Here is a 27,527-nt window from a genome sequence, read left to right as displayed (position 1 = left end):
GTACACCAAGTTTCATACTGTGCCCAAAGTTCATCACAGAAGTGATGCCTTAACAAACATAATTTTGTACACCAAGTTTCATACTGTGCCCAAAAGGTTCATCACAGAAGTGATGCTCTTATCATAAAAATCACATTCTTTATACAAACTCATTAAAATCACTGGATGCCTATACCATGTAAAACATATCCCAGTTGTTGCACAATCAAACTGAGAAAAATACATCCTCTCCATTTGGCCTGTTTCTTACTGCTGCTGACATCTACATTCATTCAATTGTGCCCTACAAAATGTTGCTTCTCCTGACCAAAGAGCTTTAAAATAAGTTCCAGGATTTTGAAAGATTTTTACATATTTTATTTCTTTGCAAATGGAGTATACAGTAATATGTAATGCCATAAAGAAAAAAATACTTCAAACATGTTTTAGGGGTTCAAGGGGGCCTACACTGGTATTTGAGGAAGAAATAAACAAGTGCTTAGCTCTTGAAGACCTTAGTAAAATACAGACCAGCACTAAATGTAAGGAAATACAAGTACGTACAAACACTGTAAAAATAATCTGTCTTATATCTTGAGAAACATAAAGACATACACTAAATGTAAAGAAAAATAAATATTGAATGTATAAATAATTTACCTTATATCTTGACAGCCAGTTTGTTGGTGGACCATTTTCAACTGTAGCATGAATCACAAGAGCATTGTATATGTTGATGAAAAATGCTTTCAGTTCATCCTGGGTCAAGTTTTCAATGGAAACATGTTGTAACTCACGTGACAGCATTACGTACTCCTTGTAGGTCTCACTTTCTTTAATGGCTTTATAATTCACTGTCTGGGAAAAAAATAAATTTAAACTTTACTAAAATTATTTTAAATATTTGTTCATTTAACAAAGGTACAATTAAAGAATATTTTTCCCGTTTTAAAACTCATTTATATTTTCAAAAACACAAATCTCTAAATTTTGATCTATGTAATAATGCTCTATACATGTGGAAAAAAATGTTATTGTTATTATACAATTAAGTTTGTTCATACTTACCTGGCAGATATATATATAGCTGTATTTTCTGAAGTCCGACAGAAATTTCAAACTCGCGGCACACGCAGTGGCGCCATGTGGTAGTACCCATTCCCGCCGCTGGGAGGCGGATATCAGGAACCATTCCCATTTTCTATTCATATTTTATTAATGCCCCTGCCTCTGTCTCCTGAGGGGAGGAGGGCGGGCACTTTAATTATATATATCTGCCAGGTAAGTATGAACAAACTTAATTGTATAATAACAATAACATTTTGTTCATGCCACTTACCTGACAGATATATATATAGCTGAATCCCACCTTCGGATGGTGGGAAGAGACAGAATAGGATTTTTTAGGAAACTTAAATTAGTAGATGATATACATCTTTGGTTCCTCACCTGTTTGCAAAGTACTACTGTGATTACTGTCACGTAAGGCTGCTTTTGCTTAAAACAGAGTTGCCAGCCAGGTGGAGACCTGTAGTGCTGGTGCGCTCTGGATGATCTGTCAACGGGTACGAGACCTCAACGTGACAAGACCATCGAGGCCATACAAATGAGGGCAACGAAGCAACTGACCACCACCATGACCAACTATTCACACTAAAACTAAACTAAATGGATGGGAGATCTTCACATAAAGACTCACCACAACCTAAAAACACAACAACAAATACTAACCTAATCCTAAACTAAGGGATGGGAAATGGGAAAGAAAGAGCTTACTTCCGGGACCCCAATACTGTTGTCCCGCAGCAAACGGTTCATGGACCCACAGTGCATTACAATCGTCATAAACATCTTAAATTCCGTTCTCCACCCTTAGGTAATGGGTGAGGCGGAAGACGGAGGTTACTCCTCCAAAAAGGTGCAATCGAACAAAAAAAAAAAAGGGGATGTCCCTTGATTGACCATGTTCTTTTGGGAAGGTCAATATAGGGGTAGTGACGGCTCGAAAGCTTACGTTTGCGCTTTCACTCGTAAGAAGGCCTCAAATCAGTTCTTCTGGAAGATGGAATGAGCCTCCGAACCTCCCGAATAATAATGATTGTCCCTTAGAAAGCAAAGCACAGGCATTCTGCGATTAAACAGGTAAACTCTGGTCTCTTCACAGTGCGCACCAGAGATTACCTGAGGGACCCTCTTACCTCTTTTCTGTTCTAATTGCCACGTAGAATAGATCAGAACTTGAGAGCCCTGAACCGGGCACGGGCACGGCACACAGTGACTCTCTTCTGGTTCTTGGCCCACCAGCAGCACTTGGACAATACCCTTGATCTCGAAAGTCTTCGGCCAAGGGTTTTGTTCGAAGGTTTTCATTTTCTCTTTTCGCCAAGAAAAGTTGGGTTAACACGAGCATACATCAATTGTCCTCCTTTGAATTCCCATTAACCTTGCTAAAACGCTTGAATTTCCACTTAACTCTCTTAGCCACGTCCGCAAGAGAAGTTCGGGAAAAGAGCCCACATTTCCTTGTTCAGGTTTCGAAAGAGGACGCTGGCCCTGAAGCGGCGGTTCACGTTCGAAAGGGCGTGACATAAGGAATTTAAGGACTAAGTCAAGGTTGCCATGATGGAGGTCTTCATTTGAGGAACCTTCGAGGTCTCGAAAGACTTTAAAAGGTCATTGAACTGTCCTTTGTTGTCAAGGACAAGGTTCAAGGCCTCTCTGTTGCCTAAAAAGAAAACCGCTGTGACAAACATGCTTTTTATATCCCTTGATGGTAGGGGACCGCTTAATTTTCTGCAACATTCCTGAGGAAGGAAAAGGAGAAGAGCATAAAAGAAAATCATCTATTTGGTTCACAGAGTTCGGAAGGAAGGAAATGAACTCCCTCCTTTTTTACACCACATGCCCTGAAGGAAGCCCACTTCGATTGGTAAAAAACAGCCTCTTGTGGAAGCACGTCTTGCATGGTGCGATTGCTCTCGCAGCTGCTTTTCGAAAAAACCTCTCGCTTTCTGGCCAAAATCTTTTTCGGATAAGTCTGAACGCAGTCCAGGACCCAGATGGAGGAGGGGAAAGGAAGGGGGTTTTTTTGGGGGGGGGGGGGTTGAAATGAACCTTTCGGAAGTGGGGCTTGTTTGAGTAGATCTTTCCTCCAGGGCAATGTCCTTGGAAAGTCCTACAAGGAAAAGGACCAAGAAATGACCTCTGTGAACCAATTTCTCTCGCTGGGCCACATCCGGAGCGATCAGGGTTAAACTCGTTCCCTTCTGAGGCCGCAAAACGTCCTCATTGATGACTTCCCCCAAAATCTTGAATTGGTGGGAAGGCGTTACAAAGGGTGTTCATACCCGGTCCCAATTCAAAGCAAAGCGGGTCTACCGCGATTGACTTCTGGATCCACGGACCGGGGGGAGAGCGTTAAACAGAGGAAGTCTCTTGGTACCTTGACGTCACCGAATAAGTCGACCAGGTGGACCGTTCCCCCACAACGTTCCCCAAAACGGTCTCGGACAAACGTCTTCGTTCAAGGATTCCCATTCCGTCGGTGTTAGGTACTTGTTTCCCGACACACGATCTCTGAGAAGATTTCTGCCCTGGACGTTTTGCCACTTCCTGCAATGAATCTCGTAGGATCAGGATAGTCACATTTCTTTCTCTTTTGCCCACAGGCAGAATCTCTCTCGCTTAGGGAAAACAAACGTTTCTGGAGTTGGTGTTTCCTCCCTGATTTTTTAAATAACCGAGGTGCTTGTTGGTATGTCCTCCGAGTTTATCTGAACAATCTTGTTCTCCAAACTCCTTTTCGAAGAACTGCAGGGACAGAAATTACTGGCCCTGCCAGGTTCTTTGACATTTATATTGCCCTCAGGGGCTACCTGTTCCCCTCCTCCATGGAGCCCTGACACTTCCTTCCCTCCTCGTGTTGCTCCCCAGCCCAGTGATGGGGGAAGCGTCGGAGAAACCAACCACTAGGTCGGGGCTCATAAGACTTAGGGACACGCCCTCCTGAAGGCTTCTTGCGGGTCCTCTCCAACCACCATCTTAGCTGGTTCCTTGATCGGAAAAGCGGATAAGACGATTTTCTTCTCAATTATGGCATTGAAGATCGTCCTTGGCCTTCCACCTCGTCCAGCAAGGAAAAATTGGGCCGGAGAGGCCTGATGTGCGGGGGGAGGGGGGGTGGTGGGGGGGGGTGGGGGGGGGGGGGGCGAGTCTTCCCAAGGGAAAACAAACCTTTTCTAATCGAGGTAAATGGTCCCCAGCAGACTCCCATCCATTCCCTCGCCGAGCAAGTCTCTTTCCTTAGAAACAAGGCTTGAGAATCTTTTTTTTTTTCCTCCCTCCCCCTAACCTCACCCTAAAGCCGGCGCTTAGCCGCTGACGTTTCCTGGGACGGGGGGGGAAAGGGAAAGGAGGAAACGCTCGAAAAGCCCACTCTGAATCCCATCTGAATCCCCAGATACAAAAAAACGATGGGACTGTTGTTGGGGTCAGATGCGACTTTTCGAGGTTGACCAGAAGTCCCAGGGACTTCGCTAGGGCTAAAGTGAACTGCAAGTCCTTCAGACACTTCTCCTCTCGACGACGCTCTGATCAGCCACGTCGTCGAGGCGTACAGGGAAACTCTTATTCCCGAAGAGTGTAGCCACCTCGCTACGTTCTTCATTACTACAGTGAACACCATTGGCAGACCGTGGTCAGTTCCCGAAACACATAGCTCTGAACTGCCCACACTTTTTTTTGTCCTAAGACAAACCTTAGATACTTTCTTTTGAAAGAGGGTTGGATTCGGGATGTGGAAAGTACGCGGTCCTGCAAAGTTCGTAAGGAACACCATCCCAGTCGCTCCGGTCCTCAAGGTCTCCCAGAACAGAATGAGGCCGTTCTTCCATCGTGAATTTGGTCTTTTCATCCACGAAAAGATTGGAGCCTGCTTACATCTAGAAACCTGGAACCCGCCCCCCGAACCTGACGACTGCTTCGGTACTAGGAAGATCCTGTTGTCAAAAAACCTGGGGGACCCCAGGCGTCCGCGACTTTGTTGTCCCACCGCTCTTTTGTCGATCCATTCTACCTGAATGGAAGGATCGAACTAATACTTTTCTTTCTTTTCTCCCTGATATGGGATGGAGAAAGGTTCTCTGGGCGTCGTAGAAAGGAGGAGGAAGATCTAAAAGGGGAAAAAAGGGGATCTTGTTTTACCCCTGCCCTGCCTCCCGATCTTGAGGGACCAAAGAGTCCGTGTCTCTCCTCTCCTCCACGCTCCCGCAAAAAAACTTCAGGTCTGGCTCCGACTGGGTGTTCCTGAAGGAACATGTTCTTCTCCTTGGAAGGCTTTGGCTTAAAAGAAGCTCTTGCCTCGTGGGAAAACCCTCTCCCTCGAGGTTATTTCTTTTTTTTTTTTTTGCTCTCGAGGGGGCGGGAGCCCCAACGAAAGGGCTTAACTTTCTTCGGGCGGGGTCCGAACCGCAGCTGAAGAGGTTGTGAATGAAGGTACGGCCTGGCTCTGACCATCTTGTAGACTGGGCCCAAAAGGTCCTGAGTTTGGCCTTCTCTTGCAAAACTGTTTTCGTCAGGTTCCTTTCTACTAAAGTCTGGGGGAAGAAGGATGGTTCGGAAAAGAGGCGAAAACAACAAGTAAACAATCCGCTTTCTGAGCTGGAGCGTTACCGAACGAGCTGTGAAGTTGCCAGCAAGGCTGCTTCCTTTTTCAATAAAGCCGTTCCAAAATGAGGATTACTCATCTCCTCCGAACCATCCCTGACGGCTTTGTCCATACATGCTAACACGCTGGACCAGCTCCCCCACCAGACCTGGAGAGATTTCTGGGCCTTCTCCGCTTGCAGATCCAGAACTCCCAAACAAAAACCACCAGTCAAGGAAGTTTGAACACTTACCAGTGTTCCCTTGAGCAGACCCTTCAAATGATGGTCCAGTCTCCGTAGAGGTCCTAGGTTTGTACTTTAGCAGAGGGTGTAAAAGAGAGCCTTCCTCTGCAAATCCACTAGGCCTGGTAGAAAACTCTCCTTGAGCCGAAGAAGGGTGGATCCGAACTCCGCTACTTCATTCTTTGGTTTTCTATACCAAATGCCCCCCCACTTTTCCGCTAAGTTAGCTGGCGGTGCAAGGCGGGAAATGGTCGTTCTTTGCCGTTGATCTCTCCTTCGTATCATCCAATCTTGGAGTTTCGTTTAAAGGCACGTTTTCGTGGAGATGAGAAGTTTTCATCTCTCACCAAACTCCGGGGGGTTTTTCCAGTTTAGATGAAGAAAAGAAAAACTGCGAAGGAGGAAGACTTGGGAGCTTGCGGGCTGAAAAGTTGTCTTCGAAACGAACGAAACGCAAAGAGCCGCACGAGGAACTTTATAGTCCCGAGATTAGAATTGGGGAAGGGGCCGCCGAAGGTTCCTCTTCAACCGATTCAGCCGAAACTACTCAGCTCTTCCTTCTTCTTCTAAATCGAAGAGGAGACCGTCCTGTCCGGATGAGGGTGCCAGTCCTAATTGTCGGGTCTTGGGCTTTGATTCCAAAGGACCCCACCTAATCCTTGCTAGGGAGGCAGCCTTTATTTTCGGAGCTGTCTTCTCTATGACGCTTACTACTTGATGAATGGTTAGAGCGTCCACTGACAGAGGACGGAGCGGTCCTTAGCGCCATCCCGCGGCAGTCTCACTTGGCCCAGAGAAGCGTCCTTAACGTTTCTCAAACGACAAGGGAATACCTTTTCGCTGGAAGAATACGTGCCTTTGTGCGCGGTAAACTAGCGTCTGGGGGTCACGACGTTCTTGGTCGGAAATCCCCAAAAAACAAAAGCGTCTTGAAAAAGAGCCCATGAACGTCCTGGTGAGTCTTCCTGCCAAGCGTCCCTCGGCGGAATGCGTCCTGGCGAGCGTCCCTTGGCGGAGGCGCCGTCCGGCGTAGCGTCCTGTCTGCGATTACCTGGTCGATGCGTCCTGCGACGAACGTCCTGCCTAGCCGTTCCTGCCAATGCGTCCTGACGATGCGGTGTGGGGGTTACCTAATGGCCTGGACAAGCGTCCCTGACGAGGCGTCCTGCGAACGTCCATGCCAAGGCTTCCTGCCAAGCGTCCCACGCCCTATGCGTCCTGGTCCATAGCGTCCTGACGAGCGTCCTGTCGAACGTCGTGTAGAGCGGTCCTCCTCAAAAGCGGCTGCCTGACGTAACGTCCTTCTAGAGGACTAACGAGATCGGCGAATCCCGCGGAAAAGGGAAGAAGACGATCGGCGAACGAGTACGAACGTAGGCGGGTGAGGGTAGAATGGAGACTGCTTCGTTCCCTCTTGACAGGCCAGTCTAAAGGTCCTTTCCTCCGCTTAGGGCCTCGACTGCTGCCTGGGCGAGTCCTCTGAGCCATAAGCGTCGATAGCTGGTCCCTGAAGGGGACAAAACAGGAATGTTCTTTCGTTGGGGAAAGACACGAACAAGAAGATCAGCCCAGGAATTGATTCCTGCGAGGAAGACGAGGGGGCGAGGGGACGGCCTCCTTCCTTCCTCCACAGGTACAGCTACCTGCTTCCTCAGGTGATACGCGCCTGTGCACCGCAACCCAGACCCCCCCCCCAGCGTCCTCATCGGAGGGATCTCTATCCGTTACCCCTTTTCTGCGGCGGAAAAGCGTCATACGCAATTCCTCCGACGAAAGTGGCGAAAGAGGACGTGAAGCGTCCTCCGCACGAAACGTCCTTTTCAGAGGACGAAGAGTCTCTCCGAGCGCTCCACCCCTTGCGCGGGGGTGGAGGACGCTTCGGAAGGACGGAAAAGCACCTTTCTTTCAGGGACGGCGCGGCTCGTGCGCGCTCCTTGGCAGCCTGGGACTTTGCTACAATGGTCTGCCGAAGGGCGGACGCCAGATCGGTGGGAAGCCCCCGTAACTAACCCTCTTGGTGGCTTTCGGATCATTACTTACTCCCTGAGTCTTGGGAGTCCCTGATAGAGGTCTAGGCCTAGAGGCATTATGGGGCCGATCTGGGAACGCCCCTTCCCAACCACTAGGGGCTAGGGGCCGGATCACACAACTTGCACCGGGGGGGAGACCAGTTTTCCTAAGGGCTTTCACTTTGGTCTCCAGAGTGCGAAAGAGACTCCAAAACAAGAGAGGAGAGCATTCGCTTCCTCCCGACACAGGAAATCAGAGCCCGAAGGCAACACAGGTTTAGGGGTTGGGTTGCAAACTCTACCATGGTGTTAATGTAAAGGAGAGATGTTAGCCTTACCTTTGGTAGAACCACTCCTGGAGGAAGACCTCCTGATTCCTATCGCCGCTCCAATTTAATGGCGATAGGACTCATATACTCTCCAATCATCATCGGTCCAATCTCCTCACATTCATTCGCACCGATTATCAATCAAAACAATTATGCCCCCTACAACTCCAATACGATACTGTGTGGGGGCTACCGATGCTTTTCGGTAGCCCTCACCTTACAATCAGCCCTCCCAACACACAATGCCTGAAACTCAACAGTACTTGATCCATCACATATCTTATAATAGGAAAAAGTCAATCCCTCAAAATCAAAAAAACGCTTCCACTTATCGCGCTGCCCAATTCAAACAATCCGCAATTCAATTACCAAAAAACCAATCAGATACTTGAAAAGCGAAAGTCAAATTCCAAAAAAAATCCTGAGCAGAGGTTCTGTAAACAGTTGTTTAAGCCGACCGGGTCGACAGAAAAAAATTATGAATATAGAAATGGGAATTGGTTCCTGATATCCGCCTACCCAGCGGCGGGAATTGGGTACTACCACCTGGCCGCCCACTGGCGTGTGCCCGCCGCGAGTTTTGGAAAATTTCTTGTCGGCGACCTTCCCAGAAAAATACAGCATTATATATATATCTGTCAGGTAAGTGGCAATGAACAAACTATAATTTAAAATATGTCAAAGCAATCACTTTCCATTTTTGTTGTATGACCAAGTCTGTAACTGAAGTAAACAATTCCAGAAAACCTCATTGGCTTGCTTTGATTAGCACATTTGAATTATTAAGGGCCATGTTGTCTTTGAAGTTATTATGGATACATCTTGAGTATGGCAATGTCAATCTGAGATTTAGTCCACAATAGCAAATGACTATTTTGTCTCAAGCACATCACACTGGTAATATCTAACCCTCACCTACAAAAGGAGAGGGAATCATTTGAATTTTCAGTTTTGCTGGCCTAATATCCTGTAAAGATGGGTTTGCATCAAACTCCCATCAGTAATAGGTGCATCTATTGTTTGTATCTGGAAGTACCACTAAGTAAAAGAAAATCTCCCTAAGAAAGGAGAGAGATTAATTGAATTCTAAATTTTAAAAGACTAAGCTTACCATAGTAGATTTGTTTTCATCACAAACACCGTCAATCCACAGTTACGTAATCTAGAACTATCCCCAGAACTCCACCTTTTGTCTCCAATCGTTAGAAGCAATTTGTTCTCATATGTGCCACACCTGAATATGAAACAGTCTGGCATAATAAAACAACACTCTTAAAAATTTCCCAGCCTTTTTTTGGCTTGGCAATCCTATTTTTCAAGGGTTTATTCATGTCTCAAGTTAATTTTACTTTTGGTGTCAATTCACTGCTTTTGTTTTGTGTAACCCTAGCTAAGAAAGGTTTATCTAGTTACCCCTGAGAGGTAGGTTAGGTTCTAGTTTCTTGTTGTGTGCAAAGAATTATTTTTAGGTTTTTGCCAATTCAGCTATATTTCTTTCATTGTTGGTTATCATATTATTTTTTTGTTAGCGGGTATTTTTTTGCCCTAACTTCAACTTCCATTAAAGTAGCCTTTATTTAGGATAACCTAGATAAAAGAGTTTTTTTTTTTTTGTTTACAAACTGTGAAATGATAATGTTATAATTACAATAAAGTTTCATACATACTTACCTGGCAGATATATACATAGCTAAGACTCCGTCGTCCCCGACAGAAATTCAAATTTCGCGCCACTCGCTACGGTAGGGTCAGGTGATCTACCTGCCTGCCCTGGGCGGCAGGACTAGGAACCATCCCCGTTTTCTATCATATTTTCTCTCTTCCACCTGTCTGCGGGGAGGCTGGGTGGGCCATTAATCGTATATATCTGCCAGGTAAGTATGTATGAAACTTTTATTGTATTATAAAACAATATCATTTTCATACAATGAACTTACCTGTCAGATATATACATAGCGATTGGCACCCTTTGGTGGAGGGTCAGAGACAGCTAATATGGAATAGACAGGTAAACAACATATGTTGTAGGTATAAAAGGAAAAACTAAAAAAAACAATTAGTTCCTACCTGATAGGTGGTAGACTTCGTGGCTGTAGCCCGTAGTCTGCATCACCTCAAGACTTTAGCGAGATATTAGATCTATGGCTAGAGTTTTCTTGTGGGTCTGTCGATGGGTATAAGAACCGCTTACTCGGCAGAGCCTAAAAGGACTTTGTCAATGGGTACTGGACCACTTCTATGACAAAACACACCTTGTGAAGGAGCATAACCAATCCCGACCACTGATCCTCACCACCATGTTAGTATATAGAATTGTTCTGAGTTATCCCGAACTCATAACAAACAACCCATAACTCGAAACTAAAAACTCATTTATACAAAAATTCTCAAAAACAAAAACAAAAAAAATTTTAAATACTCCCCTAAAAGATATCACAAGAGTTCCTTACTGAACAACAGTGACTGGCCGCCAGTGCAGCACCAAGCCAACCCTCTTTGTCAGCAGGAATCTAGAACATATCTAGTAGAAGGTATGCACAAATTTAAGGATTGGTGTTTGCTCCCGTACCCAGTATTGTATCCGCCGATACAAATGGTCCCAGAGAAAAACATTTCTCGTAGGTCACGCGAACGTCTTTAAGATAGTGAGATTGCAAAAACTTGAATTGCACCTCCAATATGTCGTGTCAATGATTTTCTTTAATGACATATTCTTCTGAAAAGAGAGAGACGTCGCCACTGCTCTAACTTCATGGGCTTTTACTCTTAAAAGCGGAAAAGAAAAGAGTCGTCAGGACAGAACTTGTGAGCATCCGTAATGACGCTCCTAATGAAGAAAGCTAATGCGTTCTTAGACATGATTCTTGTGGGGTCCTTAATCGAACACCAAAGACTTTGTCTAGAGCCTCCCCATTTGCTTCTTTCTTTGTAAGAAGAACTTCAAGGCTCTTACCGGGCAAAGAGACCTCTCTGTTTCTCTCCCTACTAGACTCGATAAGCCTTTGATCTTGAATCTCTTGGGCCAGGGATTCGATGGATTTTCATTCTTCGCTAGAAACAGAGTTCTAAACGAGCAAAAGGCTGAGTCTTTGTTAAAGCCGACTTCATCTTCTAGGGCATGAAGTTCGCCAACTCTTTTGGCTGTCGCCAAAGATAGGAGAAACAAGCATTTTCTTGTTATATCCCTGAACGAAGCTACGTGGGGAGGCTCAAATCTGTCCGACGAAAGGAACTTGAGAACTACGTCCAGGTTCCAGCTGGGTGGAGTTAGTTCCTTCGATTTTGTCGTTTCAAACGATCTAATCAAGTCGTGCAGATCTTTATTGTCAGCAATGTCTAGGCCTCTGTTTCTAAATACTGCCAACAGCATGCTCCTGTATCCTTTGATTGTTCGATACAGACAAATGAGAGACCTCTCTCAAGAACAACAGGAAATCGGCGATTTCGGTTATAGAGTACTGGAGGAGGACAACTTCTTAGACTTGCACCACCTTCTGAATACCTCCCACTTCGACTGATAGACTCGTCTAGTGGAAGCTCTCGGGCTCTAGCGATAGCGCTTGCAGCGTTCGCGAGAAAACCCCCTCGCTCTGACAAGTCTTTCGATAGTCGAAAGGCAGTCAGAGCGAGAGCCGGGGAGGTTTTGATGAAACCTCTCGAAGTGTGGCCTGTCTGAGAAGATCCATCCTTTTTGGAAGGCATCTTGGGAAGTCTACTGTCCACTCCAGCACCTCTGCAAACCAATCTTGTGCTGGCCAAAACGGGGCGTATCAGGGTCATCCTTGTCCCGTTGGACTGCTACGAACTTTTCTCAACACTTGTCCCAGGATTTTGAAAGGGGGGAAGCGTACACGTCCACATGAGACCAGTCCAGCAGGAAGGCGTCGACCACGAGAGCTCTTGGGTCTTCCACCACTGAACAAAAGACTTCCAGCCTTTTGGGTTTTGGGAAAGGAATGTGGCGAACAGATCTACGTGAGGATGCCCCAGAGATCCCAAAGACTCTGACACCCCTCTGAATGAAGAGTCCATTCTGTGTGAAGGACCTGGTTTCTCCTGCTCAGTCTGTCCGCCCTGATGTTTCTCGTCCCCTGAACAAATCTTGTTAGGAGGGCGATGTTTCTTTGTGAGGCCCAATTAGCGAGATCTCTTGCTATCTCGTAAAGCGACACTGAGGTGTTCCTCCCTGCTTCCGAATGTAGGACAGGGCTGTAGTGTTGTCCACATTCACTTGGGACCACACTGTTCGTCACAAAGGGTGCGAAGAACTTTTAGCGCTAAGTGAACTGCTAGAAGTTCTTTGCAATTTATGTGCCAGGACACCTGTTGCTGCCTTCCAGGTGCCTGACACTTCTCTCGGTCCTAGTGTTGCTCCCCAACCCTCCTCCGATGCGTCGGAATACAACACTCGGTTTGGGTTCGGAACTTCCAGAGAAATTCCCTTGTTCTCTTTTAGAGGGGACAACCACCATTGCAGGTGTGGTTTCATCTCCCTTGGAAGGAGAAAAACTGTCGGAGAGAATGTCCCGTCTTCCTTCCAGTTCCACGATCTCCTTAGGAAAAACTGAAGAGGGCGAAGATGTAGTCTTCCTAGAGGAAAGAACTGTTCGAGCGAGGAAAGGTGGCTAGCCTAGGCTTAGGCTTAACCCTTCGCCGAAGTTCGTTCTTTCCCTAAGAAGAGAGAGACTTTTTTCCAAGCCTCTCACGATTCTCTCTTGCGAAGGAAATACTCGAAAACCCCGAGAATCCATCTGAATCCCCAGATAAACAAGTTCTGTCTGGGAATCAGCTGTGACTTCTCGAGGTTCACGAGTAGTCCCAACGCCTTTATCAGTCTAGGTCAAAGAAAGGAAAGGTCCTCCAAACACTGTCTCTCTGTTCTGGCCCTGATGAGCCAATCGTCCAAATATAGAGAGATGTTGACGCCTTTGAGGTGAAGAAAACCGAACCTCTCCACATTCTTCATCAGGCTTGTGAAGACCTGAGGCTCTGTGGATAGGCCGAAACACAAGGCCCTGAACTGAAAGATCCTTCCCCCCGTCATGAAACGAGGTACTTCTTCGACGAAGGGGTTGAATCGGGACATGAAAATAGGCGTCCTGGAGATCCAGCGACACCATCCAATCTCCTTGACGTAACGCCGCAAGGACTGAGGCCGAAGTCTCCATAGAGAACTTCTCCTTTCGAACGAACTTGTTCAGAGCGCTGACATCTAGAACTGGTCTCCAGCCCCCGCGAGGCTTTCGCAACCAGGAAAAGCCGATTGTAAAACCCCGGAGAGTTTTGCTCTAGAACCAGTTCTATGGCTCTTTTGTCCACATTTGATTCACCATCAGACGAAGAGTATCCCTCAGTACAGGGTCCCTGTATCTGGCTGACAGTTCCCGCGGAATGGTCGTTAGTGGAGGACTGTCTTGGAAGGGGATAAGATATCCCTTCCTGATTATGGACATGGAAGAGGCGTCTGAGTTTATGAGTGACCAGGTCGTCTGCAAATTCGAGAAGCCTGGCCCCCACTGGTGTTTGGAGGCTGTCTGTTCTCACTTCCCTTTCTTAAAGGACGGGAAGGAGCCTTACCTCTCCTCTCAAGACCTCTTCTCTTAGAGGTAGCTCTGGAGAGAGGCCCTCCTCGAAAAGGGCTGAACCGTAGAAGTCGGTCCTTTCTTGTCAACAGAAAACAAGAGGTCTCTTCTTCCTTGCAGTTTTGCAGGAGAAGATCCTGAGTCGCCTTCTCAGTCAAGTGATCGAGAAATGTCCTTCACTAACTGAGAAGGAAACAGGAAGTCAGACATGGGAGCGAAAACCAGGGCTGCTCTCTGTGATGGAGAAACCGCCTTGGTTAGGAATGAACTAAAAAATACTCCTCTTCTTAAGGAGTACTGCTCCGAAAAGAGAGGAGATTCTCCCGATCCGATCCGTCTTGTACCGCCTTGTCCAATACAAGCAAGAATACTGAGAATGACTTCGGGGTCAAGACCATCCGAGTCATGAGCTTTCTTAGACATCACCCCAAGGGACCAGTCTAGGAAATTAAACACTTCCAAAATATGGAAGAGTCCCTTGAGGAGATGATCCGTCTCCGAAATAGCCCCAAGACACGCGAGCTCCATTCAAAGCGTGTCTCCTTGACGAGTCAACCAAGGTTGAAAAGTTCGCTTCGGCTGCCGCTGGAAGAGAAGGCCCCATGTTCTCCCCCGTTTGGTACCAGAAAAAACCTCTCTTGCCAGAAAGTATGGCTGGAGGCATACAGAAGGTGGTCCTGCCTAGATCCTTCTTAGACAACATCCATTTGTCTAAGGACTGAAGCGCTCTCTTCATAGAGATCGTAGGTCTCATCTTCAAGACCGATGAAGACTTAGGCACAGTCGCACTCGAAAACAGCGATCGAGGCGAAGGAGGAGGCGGCAGGAGTTAAAGAATCTCCGTATTCTCGTAAAAGAAGGTCAGTTAGAACTTTATAGTTCGAGACTCCTTCTCTCCGTCACCCTCTTCTGAATCTCCTTCTCTACCTTGTGGAGAATCGGCCTGAAAAAACGAGAGGATCTTCATCCCGTTCTCTCTCTACTGGTGACAAACTCCTACTAGGAGAGGGGCTCATAGAGTGAACCGACTCTCTCTCACGTCTAAAAGAAGTCTCGCCGCGCTCTGCTTGACTTCTCGTGCCTGAACAGCTCCTCGCGCTTGGCTGGCGCTTCCCGCTTGGCTGGAGCGTGTAGCCTGCCTGGCTGGCTCTCGATCTCGCGCCTGGCTGACGTCTCGCTGTTCTGGCGCCTCACGCAACTCCTCCGCGCCTGGCTGGCGCCTCGCGCCTGGCTGAATCCTCGCGCTTGGCTGGCGCCTCGCGCTTGGCTGGCGCCTCGCGCCTGGCTGACGCCTCGCGCTTGGCTGAATCCTCACGCCTAACTGGCGCCTCGCGCCTGGCTGGTGTCCTCAGGCCTGAGCGTATCCTGATCTCGAGCAACTCGCTCGGAAAGATCCTGACGTTTGTACGCCTCTTCTTGCCTGGAAAAGACGTCCTATGTCTGGCGGACGCTTCACGACTGGCTGGAGAAAGAAGAAACGCAGACTTCTTAATAGGAAGTCTAGCGTCCTTCTTGCGAGGGGGATCCCTTGAAAGAACGCTCCAACCAAAGAGGCAATCTGCTCTTCGCCAACTGCCAGCAAAATCCTCTGGAAGCCACCCCAGCGTCCTCTTCAATAGAAGAAGCAGGAGAACTCGAAGGAGTGCGATCATCAAATACATCTCTAGGAGGCGTCGAAACCAGCTTAGCCTTCTTGATAGAAGAAGGAGCTTCCTCCGAGAAGCGCTCCGGGCTCGAGTCGAACGCGCGCTCTTTCCAATGCCTTTTCAGTGGCCTAGAAAGATCCGAGTCCTTCCACCTCGTTTAGGTGAAGGAGAACCGGACGACGAGAAACAATCTCGTAGGACGCTTCTATTTGAGCGGTCCTGAGCAGACTGTAACGAAACAGAACCCTGCTGAAGGGACGCCTGACCGTTGGGGATTCCCCACAAACATCCGTACGACTTTCGACTTTCCTACTCCTCTGGGTATGTGAGTTTGGAAGAGGTCTAGGCCTGGGAGCATCGCAGGGACGGTCAGACGCCCCCTCCACAACACTGGGAACACTCACTTCACTTAGTAATTCACAATCACTAGCCTTACCTTGCATGGCCGCCATCTTTGTCTTCATTTACGAAGAGTAGCCTTTCAGATTGGCGATTTTCAGAAGCCGAATCGAATGCAAAGCCTGTGAGGATTCAGATACATAGGGGAGAATCATATTCATTAAATAAAAGGAGAGTTAGACTCAGAAAAAGGCTCAATAGGCCTTGTACTCACACTCTTTTGTGCAGCCCGTCTAATCCTATCCCTCTCTAACTTCTTCAAGTAAGAAAGTTAGAGTCTTCCATTCATTAGCATCCAACTTTTCACACTCAATACAGGTGTTAGCCAAAGAACAGTCAAAACCCCCTACATTTACGACATACAGTGTGAGGAATCAACCGAAGCCTTCGGTATCCTCACCTTGCAGCCTACATTCACACACACTCTCACACTAACACTTGAATTCAGACATTCTATTAGAAAAATCAAAAGCAGTCAAATCCAGTCCACAGTAGCGAATGCCAAAACAACGATCCAGTACGTCACCAAGAAATCCAATAAAGATGATCAATAAAGTCTTTGAAAAGCGAATTCCAGTCAGGAGGTAGTAACAACAATGTGATACCACCGGCGACAGAGAAAATATGATAGAAAACGGGGATGGTTCCTAGTCCTGCCGCCCAGGGCAGGCAGGTAGATCACCTGACCTACCGGTAGCGAGTGGCGCGAAATTTGAATTTCTGTCGGGACGACGGAGTCTTAGCATGTATATATCTGACAGGTAAGTTCATTGTATGAAAATTAATTTTACTCAATTAATGTCTATCATGCCTGGAATTGATATCGTTAATGCTTTTTGCTTTTCAGCACTGTAAATATATGATTTTCCTTTTTAAATCAATTGTACAATTTTTGTATACATGTACCTGTGTACGTATTTAATTAATATAAAAGTTGTTCTATGTTTTGTGGTGTTAACTGCTTTTTTTGGCAATTGTTTTTTATGATCTATGCTTTTCTGTTAAGTTTGAAATGTATTCTTCATCAAGCCAAAGGGAACTTGCTACAGTACGTCCAGGAATGCATGTCTCAACTTGTCTCCTCTCAACCTGTTTTGTATGTAGAACCAATTTTAGCCAAGGTTGTTTGCTTTTACTAATCGAGGCATTTTTCCACTCAATGGTTGTGATTGGAGAAGAAGAGCTTGTACCAGTCAAGACAGGAGATTATTTTGCATCCTAGACCCAAGTTAAGCCTGCTGTAGATGTTCCATTATCAAAGACTTTTTCTGCTCTGTCAAGAGTTGTCCAAGACCTATTAATACAAATGATTAATAGACAAATTTCTTCCTCAAAATTCAGCAGTTCTTGCTGGTGCTGTATCTCTGCTACCTGTGTCACTTGCCTTGCACTCACTTGCTGTGCTTGTTGCTCCCATGTGCCAGCTGTGTTCGCTGAACCTGCAACTGAATATTATTACTGTACTCATTACTGTTTAATGAGACCACTGAGTTACATTTCTCTACTCTCACAAGGATTGACCGAAGGACTTGCTCTTAAATCAGAAGTGAAAATTAGAGCAAGTTAAAGGATGGACCTGGAGAACTTTGGAATGAGAATATTGACTTATATAGTATGATGATGGGTTTGTAAGAAAAATGATATTTTTATAAAATAAGATTTTATGTATACTTACCAAGAAGTTACATAGCTATAATTTCTAAAACTGTCAGCAGCTAGAATTTTTGAAGTTCACGGTAGCGCTAGTTTATTTTGGTCAGGTGATATCCCCCTCCCACTATCGGGGGAGTGAGGAACCAACACCGTATGGAAATCAGTTGTTTATGCCCTATTATCCATGTGAGGGGAGGAGGGCGGGCTTTGATCATGTAACTACTTGGCAAGTACGTATACATAAAATCTTATTTTATCATAAAATTGTCATTTTTATGTATGCAACTTACCAAGTAGTTACATAACTAAATCCCACATTGTAGGAGGTGGGATCCATGGATATGCACATATCTTTTAAAATTTAATAAAATATAAAATATACACTTGGTAATAGCATCCATGCAAATGCTTGTTGGTTCCTTACCTGTTAAGAGAGCTGAACAGTTGATTACTGCCTCTGGAAGTCGCTCGTCTTAACTCCATAATGATGTGGAGGTATAGCCATGGCTCGTCCTCTAAAAAGTGGGACGCATGCAGCTAAGGAATGTCCGTGGCAAGCATGGTCAACCAAGGATACCCCTGCCTAGGGTGCAGTACCATATAACATCATGTTACCAGAGCAAAAACACATCACCTTCACCATAACCATAATATTCGTACCCAACTATACACTTTAACTGAAGGGGTTACTCATAGTACATCCAAAGTACCTCCAGGCTCCCCTAAAAACTCAACTACCTTATTCAAGGCAAAGAGATAGGCTAGGAAGGTATGACTTCCTACACACCCTTACCCAATGCTGTGCCACCCGCTAAATACGGACCCAGGGTACTGCAATTTTCATAGACTGTTTCAATATCACGCAAGGAATGCGAGGCGAACACTGATTTACATTTCCAACATGTTGGTTGTATAATCGAGTCCAAAGAGAGATTGTGTTTAAATGAGAGGGATGTTGCCACTGCTCTCACCTCGTGAGCTTTCACTTTAAGTTTATTAAGATCAGTTCCTTTCACTTGTGAATGAGCATCTACAATTACACTACGTAAGAAGAACGCCAGGGCGTATTTAGACATCAGCCGTGCTGCTCTTTCTGGAAAGGGCTAGCCTTTTTACAGGGGACTAGAGAGGGAGACAACTTACAAGCCCTCCTTTTCAAAGGATGGGACTCGTCATGGAATCGCCACTGGCGCCTGGGAGAGGACTCCCCAGGGCTGGAAGCACCAGACGAAAGCAGTACTCCTTTAGAGACACCTTTCCAATGGCGTTCTGTTGCGATCTGGGATTTGTCAACAGAATTGCCTGAGGGGGCGACTGCTTGGGCTACCAGTATGCCTACTCCCAGGTTCTGGGGAGTTTGACAGGGACCTTTGCATAGGAGAATCAGTGGGCCGAACAGCCACCTCCTCCACAACACTTGCACTTGCACTCACTTCACCACTTACCTTGTCCATTAGGGTTTCCATGGACGCTCCTGATTTCTCCATTGGTTGAAGCATGATTGAAATTTTTTATCTACTCTTGCCTCTAAATTGGCCACAGCATCGGGTTCGGGCGTGAGAGAGCCAAGATTAGGACTAGGAATGACAGATGGTAGGGAAGGTTCAGAAAGAGACAAATTATCACTAGACAATTCCTGACTAACTAAGCTTTTAGCTTTAGCTCTAGAAGCCGCTTTTCTCTTTTTATCTCTCTCCACATGTTTGATCTGGCGTACAAGTCTGTCCCCTACAACCAATGCAAACCGAATGTTGATCATTACAAGCATTAGCAATCCTAGTATTGCAGCCTTTACTGCAATACCTAATCCCAGATATACTAGTCTGGCATGTAGACAAATTCAAAACTAGTTAATTTCAGTGCAAATATTTTTAAAATTATTTGAATTCCTAAATAGCTAATCACCGAAAGCAAAAGCTACCAATATTTTAAGAGTACTTCACCAAATAACTCCAACAATGAACGACGGTAAAGAATTCCAAAAATTCCGCTGACTACTGAAACTGTGTTAACAGTACCAGCCGGCAGAAACAACTGATTTTCGTACGGTGTTGGTTCCTAACTCCCCCGATAGTGGGCAGAGGGTATCACCTGACCAAAACAAACTAGCGCAATCGGGAATTTCAAAATTCTAGCTGCCGACGGTTTTAGAAACTATAGCTGTGTAACTACTTGGTAAGTTGCATACATAAAAAACTTTTTGTGCTATATAAAGTATGTATCTTAATATAATTATGTATAAGTAGTGATGCATTTAATTCTAATGAAACGTAAGTAGTAATGCATTAAATTCTCAAAAAACATACCTTTCCATCTGAAGAAACATGATCATCAAAGAGACGGATTATAAGTCGGCGGAGAGATTCAGATAATTCATTGGCATTTTCAACCACAGTGTTTTGAGTTAATCCAGCATTCAAGGCCAGTGAATCACTGTTATCATTCAAGCTGCAATGGAATAGTGGGAGCTAAATATTTTAGTGGTGGTAAATTTAAAAAAAAAACTTACAAGGGCAAAGTGTTGTACAGTACTACATACTTGGATACTGTACTTTCATCACAAAGATTTAGCTATTACTGGTTTGCATTTTTCTAAATGGCTGATAATTGTTAGCAAATATTTTAAAAATAAGTTCTTTTCTTTGTAAAAAAAAAAAAATCGAGAAATTAAATACTAGTACACAGATCATTTTTAAATTCTACTAGAAGACACGTACTTCAAATATTCAGAATTATTTCATCCAGAAATTATATTTTCAACATTTCCCTCACCCTTGCATTAGGCATTTCTTTCTTCTTCCCTCCTTTTGCTGCAAGGTCCAATAACATGCAAATTCTTTTACAAATACAAAAGCTTGTGCACATGGAAGAATGTGCAACCCTCATGGCAAAGATGCTATCAAGGCCCTATCTGAGACTGGCCCTAGGCAAAAACTACTGGAAATCCATCCCTCTACTGGTATCTCCAAAGCACAAGTTAGTAGCCAAAGAAAATAAAATATATTACTTTACCATATTATTCTTAAATTTTAAAATCACCTTGGGTTTGACTTCCTCCAGAAAGCTAAAGTAAGTTAAATGCAGAGTGCGTAAATAATGCTGCCACACAAGTTCAAAAAGCAAGTGACAATTTGAAGAAAATGTCATTAGAATTTTGCCAAAAATACAGTTTCTTAACCAAAATGAATCATGGATTGGGAGTAAAGAGTAAAATATAAGTTGATCTTCAATTGAACTATGCCTAAACTGCATTTTACAGCTGATAGCAGTAAGATCAGGTACAGAACATATTGCCAAAAGAATCCTGATATTAAAATACGTCTGTGTGACTAATCTATTTGAGACCATTAAAATAACTCTTCCACCTGGCTGGAAGTCTTGATTATAGATGGAAATAAAATTCATTATGTACATCCTCATTATGTTTACACAGAATATATTGATTCTCAACAGCCTAGCTAACAGAATTTTAATATACACATACAGTGGACCCCCGTATTCACGTTCTCCGGATTCGCGGACTCACACATTCGCGGATTTCTCTCGGGAACATTTCCCAGCATTATTCGTGGAAAATTTGCATATTCACGGTATTTTTCTATAAGAAATATCCACAAATTCCTGTTTTTTTTTTATTAATTTTATCATAAAATGCACTTTTTGTGATAAAACTATTTAAAAAGCCAAGTATAAACATTTTTAGTGGGTTTTTAGCATTTTTTAAAGGGGTTCCAACTATTCACGGGTTCTAACTTTTCATGGGGGGTCTGGTACGCAACCCCCACGAATACGGGGGGACCACCGCACTTTACTCCAACAGTTTTTAAGATGAATGCAGTCTAACAATGTAAAACATACACTTAAATCAAATCTACAAATGTATCTTGAAATAAATGCTTATCTTCACACATGACAACTAGCCAAGTCCCAAAATAATGATGGCATACTGATAAAATGTTACCAATATAGTGATACATTCAAAATGACAAAAAAAATTACCTATAATAGGACTGAGCATTGTTTTCAAATGCAGAGCCATCCTGAGTTGATTTTATGAATTTTTTAGTTAGTAGTTCAGTTCCAATTTTGAAGGCTTCCTCTTCATCTGAAAAATAGAAAAATATTTCTTTGCAATCATAATTTTAAACCACCAGTACATAATTATTTCTAAAAATACTTTTTAAAAAGTATTTAAAATGTATTAGGCACTAGCATAAAAAATGGAAAATAAAGTCAGTCAAAAACATTAAAAACATGAAAAGGTAAGAAAAAGTTTCAGCAAATAGAACAGAATAACATGTAAAGAAGTGGAAAAGTACAAAGGTACGGTATACACAAAGGAAGAAGGTGTATATATATAGTATAGTATAGTGTATATATATATATATATATTATATATATATCCTATATATATAGAGAGAGAGAGAGAGAGAGAGAGAGAGAGAGAGAGAGAGAGAGAGAGGAAACAGTACGAGAGCAACTGAAGAAACAGGCTTCAAGCTGTTACAGAGGAGAGGCAGGGAGGAAGATCAAGAAGTCTAAAGGAAGAGAATGAAAAGCTAAAAAAAAAAAAAAAAAAAAAAAAAAAAAAAAAAAAAAAAAAAAAACAAGGTGATAGGGACAAAAAATGTGAAAAGTGCAGAGTTAAATCTAACCTTAACACTTCATACAAAAGAAAGGAAGTATCAGGAAAAGATAAGTGAGAAAAGACAAAATATGAAAGGGTAAGTATATTACATATTAGAATGAAAAAATTAAAGAGGAAGAAAAAGAAATACTGTAGTACTGTAATGGAATGACAGACATTACTTTGAGGATCTACTAAATGAGGCAAACTAAATATATGGTTGATGTAGACATAATAAGAATACATGTTTAGTTGTGTTAGCCTTTCAAACTGAGGAAAGTACCAGAAATTTATAATTTTACCCTGTACACCATAAAGCAAGTACGTATTACCGAACTTACATAAATAATTAAGAAATATCTATGCCTCTAGTTAGTTATCTATCCAACAAGAGGCAATATAAATTTGCAATAGAGTAATGTACATAATGAACTAATAAATGTAATAATACTGTATTCACAAATAAAATATCTGGAACCATTTTTCAATTATCAATGTCCCTTAACTTTAAAAACAGTAAACAAATACTATACTGTATATTTGTTTTAAAATACTGTACATACTTATCTTCTTATTTTCCATAATCCACTGAACAAACTGCTGACCAGAGAAAGCATTCTTTATGGAAGAAAATAATGACAAGCGTTGACTACGAAGAATCCCACTTCTTCAATTCCTCAATCACTGCTCACAGCTGGGTCACTTGCACTTACAAATTTTGGTCCCATCTTCTGCACAAAAAATTTAAAACAATTATTTTCTGCAAATTAAATTAACAAAAATCAAACTGAGACAATGCAGGAAACAGTATTCACTCAAATTACTGCTAATTACTTCATAAGAGGTAAAGAACTACCTGTAAAGAAAGGCAGCTTCCAGTAGCCACTTCTAGGCTACTTCTATAGCAGTGTGTGCATCTCCAAGACCTATAGTCTAGTGGATCTGTCAGATTACTGAACACTGTACACTTATGATGATACTGTACAATTGATTATAAGTGAAGAACAAAGTAATAAAAGTATGAGCAAGCACATGAGTAGCCTCAGTACAGTGCCAATAAACCTTATTAAGTGCATGCTTCTTTTAAGAATAAAAGGATTAGCTGTCTACCGCTATTATCACTCACAGAGATACTGCAGACTTCTCTGTATTTACATGGCTGTACTACACACTAAAAATTATTGAATCTGGTGATAGCATAACTTCTTACCAGGTACATCAACAGCCTCAGAAGGATGTGGTTATTACCAGCTCTCTTCTTTAGCCTCATTTTCTTGAATATCCTCAACCAATTTTTTCCAGGCTTCTTCATCTTGAAGGACTTTTTGCAAGTCGTCATTTCCACCAACGTAAGTTTCATTGAAGAATATCTGTGGAACACTTGTCTTGCCTGTTTTGCCCTGCAAGTGAGTTATAGCATTTTATATTGCCCTTTCCCTTTGGTAAAATAAATCATACAACAGCCCACAATATGATCTGGTAAATTTCCCCTGCACCTCATAGATACAAAGCAATATTATAACCTACTTGCAGTATTATGCAATATAATGGTTGTCTTCCTTTTATCCTATGTCCCTGTATAGTGCTGAAAAAGTCATAAGAAACTCATTAATGACTATAGTAGCTGTAAGCTTTTCTCAAATATGCAATTTTCTGTCAAAATTTATTTCAGAATAGAGTACAGCCTGATACATTACAGTACATTATTGTACTCTGATACAAATGATAATCTGCAGTTCAATATATTTCCTAAAAATAAAGATGGATTTCCTTAACTGAAAAAAATTACTGTTGTTGTTCAAAGTGCTGATTGTGTGCCCTGGGATAGAAAGGGGACAATACTACAATGAATTTCATTTATTTTTGTAAATGTGCACAACATTGTACGTACTTATATTTAATACAGGAGGAGGGACTATTATCTAAGCGCTAATTTCCATGAAATTATAAATTCTCAGGTCATTCTCTCATGTAAGTATTCTCCAGATATCATGGCAAGCCCATTACGTAGCTCATTCTGTCTAGTCTGTTTAATGTATCAATGAGCAGAAGTGACTACTGCTGAAGCAGAATATCACATCCCAAGTGAAATTTGTTTATAATTTTTACCATGATAATTATTTTTAAAAATTCTCTGTCTACAGATTATACCTCGTAAGTCTTATTCTAAACATTTGCCATTACCAACAAAAAATGTCACTTGATGATGATGGTGATGAGCAATATTACAAAATAAAAATTAGCAATAAAAAATGCACTTGTCTAACATTAATTCCTAACCACTTAGCACGGTTCATGCAAAACTACACAAGCTTACAGAACTACTGGAGCTGAAAACCCATGTAGATTTAGACAAAATGAAAAATACAAAAAAAATGAAAGTTGTTTCAAAAAACCTAATCACTCCAGAATCAACTGCTCCACACGAGTACAGCAACTACTGATCATGGACAAATAAGAACAAGAGCTGCTCATGTAGTATTGTCCTTGTACGGACATCAAAGGTCCATGAAACTTGACTTCCAACAAGCCTACCATGCATATAGCATCAGTAAAGAAAGTTTTACTATATTCTCTTTTGGTTCAGACTAATCTTCATTTAAAACAACCTACCATATCACAGGTATAGAAGTACATCTGTATGCTTGGTGTATACCTACAGTAAATGATAGTTGAAGATTTTTTTAGTTTACCAAAAAGTAAATCTTAACATAAAAAGGGGCAAGTTTTCATATCTTACCTGCAACCAAGTCCTTACAGTTGGGAAGCGGTTTACAGAAACTTCTATAAAAGGAACACCAGCATCTTTTAAACTATTCTTGGCAGCCAAGCAATGAGGGCAGCCCACAGTGCTGTAAATTACAACACGGCCACGAATGTCCAACATCTCTTATCTCAACCTAAAAAAAATACAATAAAGTTTGAATAACAATGTGAATTGAATATTACCCACATTAAAAAAATGTGGGTAATGTACATACACAGTACCGTTTTGTTACCTCACACTAATCCAGGGACCCCGTATTGGTATGTCAATATGTAGTCTTGATTTTACATATTTTTCAGCTACTGTCATTTATATAATTATTTTAAATAAATTTTTACACTTACCCAATATATTTCTTATATTTTTCCAATGCCTAACAAACTATTTTATATCCTATTTACAGTAAATGTATTTAAGTATTAATATTACCTCTTTGATATTCCATTTACAGTGCAGTACTCTGATTTGTGACCCACATGGCAAGTGTAATACAAAAAAAAATTTCCAGTTAAAACAAAAGCAGAGTGAAAACAGGCCTCTGCTCTTCCTTCAATTAGTATTTTCAGTTATACGTACTGGCCACTTATCTATACATTCATCGTTTTCAAAAAATAAATTACTGGACACTATTGCTCTTCCTAAACCCCTTATAGCATTAATTAAAAGTTTATTGCATAACTAAAAGAATTTATTCACCTTTTTCAAACTGCACTGTTCACTTCAGAAATCATCTTTTACCAGAATCACAAAAAATCGACAAATATTGTTAACATCTACAGTTACCTTTGAAATTCTCCTTTGATTACTTCCCATAAAGATCACATTGAGATTACATCTTCGCTGACACTGCTACTAAATAAAGTTAACTATATATGAACGTTCAAGGTACCATCCACTTTGGTCTAGCAATTTTTTTTGTCCAGGATAACAGAAACTTAAAGTAGGTTATGATAAAATGGGAGCCTTCAAAGATGCAAACCTTCAACAAGGCTAAACAAACATTACCTCCACAAAATTTACATCCCTAGACTATCTCTCCCATAATTTAGTCATTATAGAGAGCAACATGACAAACGTTTGGTCAAATTTTACTTTAAACCATTACCACATTCTTGACTAGAAAGTATTATTTTGATCATTTTCTTTTAGGAATGCTTAGAACACAAATAACGTAACCAAACACACCTAACCTAACCTAACTTAGGGTGTCAGGTCCTTATTTTAGTGCATGATAGGTACCTAGGCTACCTACCTATTGTGTGGTTGGTTAGGTCATGTGCGAACGATATGAACGTCGGAAATGTTCAAAGCACACATTATGACATAGGAGAATTACATGTCACATGTCTAAAATGTACATGTGACAGAGTAAAATTTTACCCAGAATGAATTAAAACTTTCCCTAACTTTAAATGGACCATGTTCAACAGGTTATTGTAGCCTAGTTTTAGATTTGAAACTGTCCACATTTCATACTAGCTATATGTGGCCTTATGAAAGAAAATTCAGTCTAAACACTCAACTGACAGAGCAGTATGACAAGTAAGTAGTAGCAATTCTATTAACCTTTAAACTAATACCTAGGTATCTTACCTGGTACTTCCCGTTAAAGAATGCTAAGAACAAATTAAGAGAAATCAGTAAAAACAAGGCTTGAATTCTTTAACTTGGAAAAAACTACTCACCAGAAGTCACTGTACGTTCCAAAGATTGAAAACAACGACAAATTAATCAATACCGGGTGGGCTTAGGAATGTCAGTGAAGCAAGTAGTTTTCCGTATCGGAATGCCACGGAAACCAAAAAAATCCCATTTCCACGCGCGGTTTGCTACGTTCCATTTCGTTGTAGGAGCATTTGCTAACGTTGCTTTCAAACCGATGTCCAATGAATAACTCAATAACATCAGTAGAATAAATTATATTTTTCTATTCTATTAAAAGCATTTTAAATAAAATATCTCATTACATAATTTAATGCAATACCTAAAAAAAACATAGAGAAAACAAACATTATTAAGTAATACAATTTGACTGAGAACAGCTCCAAAATCGAACCAATTCAGCTAAAAAACGTTTATACAGATATTGGTGATTAGCAATGTGTCAGTTAGGTAATTATACATTTTTGTTACTTATGCACGCGTCACTTTTTATTTTAATAAATATCAAGACACTGCCTTATTATTTGTCGTAATGAACCAGATCATTGATCTATTCCTGGTAGGTGTCGATGCTCTTACCAGTTGTCATTCGATCCTAATTGCTTGACTTTATGAGTCGAAATATATTTTCATTCCATAGACTTTCCGAGAACACAGTGTAGTCGTATATTGTTCGTGTATAATTATCATGTGACCGCTACCCTATCTAAACTTTACTCCAAGTCCAGTCTTCTATTTCTTGATTTTATTCAACTTTTTATCATCGCTAATGGTCAATTCAGTGGTGGTAATTATACACCGGTAACCTGGTAATCTTAAAGTGTTATGTTAAACAATTCCAGGACAATGGACCAAAACAATCCATGCTACTACATATGAAAGTTATTATGATTAGATTTTCCAAGTGGAATTATTGTTCACTTTTGAACATTTGTATGGATAGCAGTAGCCACTCGTTTCAGTTTATTGATATAGCATATAGCCAG

General features: G+C 42.3%; 1 pseudogene; it reads right to left on the bottom strand.

Annotated features, from left to right (window-relative positions):
* The window catches only part of LOC135197313 (uncharacterized), a 96,352-nt pseudogene extending 69,677 nt beyond the window's left edge, over positions 1–26,675 (bottom strand).
* Between the last annotated feature and the right edge of the window lie 852 nt (positions 26,676–27,527).

Source organism: Macrobrachium nipponense, chromosome 18 (assembly GCF_015104395.2).
Source record: "Macrobrachium nipponense isolate FS-2020 chromosome 18, ASM1510439v2, whole genome shotgun sequence".
Taxonomy (NCBI): domain Eukaryota; kingdom Metazoa; phylum Arthropoda; class Malacostraca; order Decapoda; family Palaemonidae; genus Macrobrachium; species Macrobrachium nipponense.
The sequence above is the reverse complement of the archived record's forward strand: the minus strand, read 5'-3'. Positions and strand labels throughout refer to the sequence as shown.